This window comes from Chrysochloris asiatica, unplaced genomic scaffold (assembly GCF_000296735.1).
Source record: "Chrysochloris asiatica unplaced genomic scaffold, ChrAsi1.0 scaffold00107, whole genome shotgun sequence".
NCBI lineage: Eukaryota > Metazoa > Chordata > Mammalia > Afrosoricida > Chrysochloridae > Chrysochloris > Chrysochloris asiatica.
The window spans coordinates 9,510,266-9,514,086 of NW_006408625.1; the positions used below are offsets into that span (position 1 = coordinate 9,510,266).

At 43.7% G+C, this 3,821-nt stretch overlaps 1 protein-coding gene across 2 annotated transcripts in view; it reads left to right on the forward strand.

The window, feature by feature from the left end:
* The first annotated feature begins 275 nt into the window (after positions 1–275).
* Positions 276–3,821, forward strand: part of STT3A (STT3A, subunit of the oligosaccharyltransferase complex (catalytic)) — a 79,008-nt gene continuing 75,462 nt past the window's right edge. The window contains exons 1-3 of one of the 2 annotated variants that reach the window (XM_006867662.1): positions 276–344; positions 2,024–2,027; positions 3,053–3,055. The gene's annotated coding sequence lies outside the window, so the exon portion shown is untranslated. The remainder of the gene's footprint in view (positions 345–2,023; positions 2,028–3,052; positions 3,056–3,821) is intronic. The other variant, XM_006867663.1, reaches the window with a different exon arrangement.

A 3,821-nucleotide genomic window follows, 5' to 3' on the forward strand; every position in this document is an offset into this window, starting at 1 on the left:
TCCACAGACTGACACGTCACTCCATAGCCTCAACCAAACTTCCCTGAGCACGTTCTTTCCGCGCTGTTCGCTCTGCTAGTGGACCTATGACAGCTCGGCGGGAGCACATATTCCCGCCTCTACATTTCCAAATGACATCTTTGATGTTCAATTAATAAGTGGTGATGTCGATTTGTCTCCGCCTCTCAAGCTGATAGACAGTCACTCGAGCCTATCACTTTCCCTACGTGGCGTATTGGCACTGAACCCGCCAATGAGGAGTGATGCTGAGCGCCGCCAAGTTTGGGTGCACAGCTGAACTGATGGCAAGGGAGCCGAGTGGGTTGCTCAGGAACGGCGGCCAGGTGAGAAGGCGAAAGAAGCTTTGAGAATTGTTATAGGGTTTAATAAAACGCACGAGATCCGTCTCTGAAGGGACGGAGCCGAGCTTCTGGCCTTGCAGGGGAGGGGGCATGGGGATGTCCTGGAATGAAAAGCTGTGAAGGATTTGGGAAGGGAGGGTAGGATGGGTCGTGAAAATAGGGGTTCCGCTTAGGCCTGGAGGGTATGGGAAACTTTGAATTCTGGGTCTAGTTTGGCAGGTGGCAGGGTTGTTCCTTGAAGGGTGTTGCCAGAGATATTCAACTCTGTAATGGTTGGAGGTAGAGGGTCCTGCAGAAGATAGCAGAAGCTAAGAGTAGAGGGGTGTGAGAGGTTGTGGCTAAGTAAATAGGAAGTGTGAATGTGCGGGGTGGGGTGGGGTGGGGAAATTTCAGTCGGGAAGTAAACGGAGACATGGATGCCACAGTTTGTAGGGCACAGTTGAGGAGACGAGCAGATGGCTTGTGGGTTTTTTTTTCCTTTTAAAAAGTGCCGTTGCCCTTACCTGTTTTCCCTGTTTGTGAAAATGACCAGAGTGCATACGATGAAAATTCCCTTAGGACTCTGCCTTAAGTTCCTAGCTCCTTTACACATTTACAGGTAGAAGTCCTAATTCATAAAACACTATCTCAGAGATGTGACTGCATTGTGAACTTCTGGATAGGGTATTTGTCTTGATGCAAGAGAATTTTCCTTTGGGATTATAATTAAAAACACGCATGCAAAACTGCTCTTCTGGGACAGTTAATTATAGAAAAGATGCTTAACTTACCAATATGTTGTTATGTTGTTGTTATGTGCCATCGAGTCGGTTCCGACCCATAGCGACCCTGTAAAGGGTTTCCGAGGGTGTAAATCTTTACGGGAGTAGAAAGCCTCATCTTTCTCCCGCGGAGCAGCTGGTAGTTTCGAACCGCTGACCTTAAGGGTCGCAGCCCGATTCGTAACCACTACGCTACCAGAGCTCCTTAACTTACCAATATAGAAGACGAGAATTTATGATTCTTCATATTTTCCACCTGTTTTTTTCTTTTCTTACAGTAACAGATAAAGGATCTATCATGGTTTTTGTTTTGTTTTTCTGCTTAGCCTCACCAATTGTACCTATTCTTTATTATAGTCATCATTTAGCCCTTCGCTAGTTTATGGTTTAAGAAACCTGTTTTATACAGAAGTAGCTAACTTTCTGAGCCTTCTATTTATTCATTTAGAACATTTTACTGTGGTTTGGGTGGAAGTTTACAGAGCAAGTTAGTGTCCCATTCAACAAGTCATACATTGTTTCATGACATTAATTGCAAATCCCTTCAGTGTAACAACACTCTTCCTACTTCCTGGGTTCCTGGTCTACCATCTTTCCTGCCCCTTCATGCTTTCTGAATGTTGTTTTTTGGGAAATTGCTGCACTTTAGGTCTTGTATGGTTAATTGCTCTGAAGATTAGGTTCCTCATGGTGTTATTGTTCGCTTTATAGGCCTGTTTATTGTTTGACTGAAAGATGATACTTGGCAGTGGGTTCCAAGTTTAAAGGGTGTCTAAGGGCCTTATAAGTCATCTAGTATAGAGTTCTGTCACGTCTCTGTTAGACAAGTAAGTTTTATGTTTTTCTTTCACTCTGTCCAGGACTTTGTATTGTGCTTTCAATCAGAGCGGGTAGTGGTAGCTGAGTACTGTCTAGTTCGGGTTTCAGGCTAGTGGAGACTGTGATTAATTAGTCCTTTGGACTAATAGTTTCCTTGAGTCTTTGATTTTCTTTGCTCTTTACTGGGGAGGGGAAGAGATCAGTAGTTGTATCTTAGATGGTTGCTCACAAACTTTTAAGACCTCAGTCACTAATCATCAAAATAGGATGCAGAACATTGTCCATATTGACTATGTTATGCAAATTGACCTAGGTGGTCCCGGTCTTGAATTAAGCTCCAGTGACCTCAAGTTGTATGGTTATGGCTAAGAATTTTGCATAATTTCGGTTCATGAATGCTCTACTATACGTTGTTGTTGTTAAGTGCTATACAGCCAGTTCCAACTCATAGCAACCTTTATACTGTTTCTGAGGAGTGGCTGGTGAGTTTGAACTACTGACCTTTTAGTTCAAACTGAACCTTGTGGTTCAGTGCTTATCCTACAGTGCCACACCAGGACTCTAAAGCAAGTGAGATGAAGTCTCATCCTCCTTGCACTTAAGGAGCATTCTGGCTGTACTTCTTTCAAGATAGATTTGTTTGTTCTGTTGGCAGTCTGTTGTTAAGTGCCCTTGAGTTGGTTTCAACTCATAATGACCCTGCATAGGGTTCCTGAGGAACAGGTAGTGGGTTTGAATTGCTGACCTTGTGGTTCACAGTCCAGTGCTGATCGTACAGAGCCATATCAGGAGTCCATAGTATTTTTAATATTCTTCTCAAACACCATAACTCAAATGCATCAATTCTTCTACTGTGTATCTTACTCAAGGCCCAACTTTTCACTTGCATATGAGGTGATTGAAAATACCATGACTTGGTCCAGACACACCTTAGTCCTTAAGTTGAATTTTTGTTCTTTTGGAGCTCTGGTAGCGTAGTGGTTACGACTCAGGCTGTGAACCGCAAGGTCAGCAGTTCGAAACTACCAGCTGCTCCGCGGGAGAAAGATGAGGCTTTCTACTCCCGTAAAGATTTACACCCTCGGAAACCCTGTACAGGGTCGCTGTGAGTCGGTTCCGACTCCACGGCACATAACAACAACAATACTTTAAAGGTGTCTTTTGCTGCAGATTTGCTTAATTCATATTTCATTTGAGTTTTGTTTTTTTTTAATGTTGTGAATTATGTGATAGTTTACATGGGAGAACATTCATTCATCCTGTCATATTATCGTTTCATTGTCATGGTTACAATCCCCTACATGCATCATCAAACAACCAAAGCCTGCCCCCCGCCCACCCCAGTTGTCAGTACACAGCCCTTCTCCTTCTCTGGGTCTAGAGTCCTCAGCTGCTCCATCTCTCCACGTCATTGTCTCTGCCTCCATTTCTTGCGTCACTTTTTCTCTGGGGAGGGTTCGCTCTCCACTCTTCTCCCTTGGTGATCCCAGGGACTTATGCCCCTGGACTGCAAAGTCAATCATTCCCCTCCTTTTGATACAAAACGTCTACCTTTACATTTACAACCCTCACAGTCAGTCCTGATAACAATTATTCACTATTGTACCACAAGAGAGCTATCCCCATCTCCTTTCATCGGCCTTGCCCAGACAGATTAGATACTACTCAGTGGAGATTCTACCTTCCTCCCTCTGGATCTAGGCTCCCTCTAGAAAGCTTGTAAGCCAGTCACTTCTTGCATTTGTAACACCCCTATTTTGTATTGAGGAGATGGGAATGATCCTCACTGTAAAGATTTGTTCCCTTTTTTGAGCTACTGCTTCCATAGGTGTAGGTCAAGTTCATCAAATTGTATCAGATTACTCTTTTTTGTCTCTTC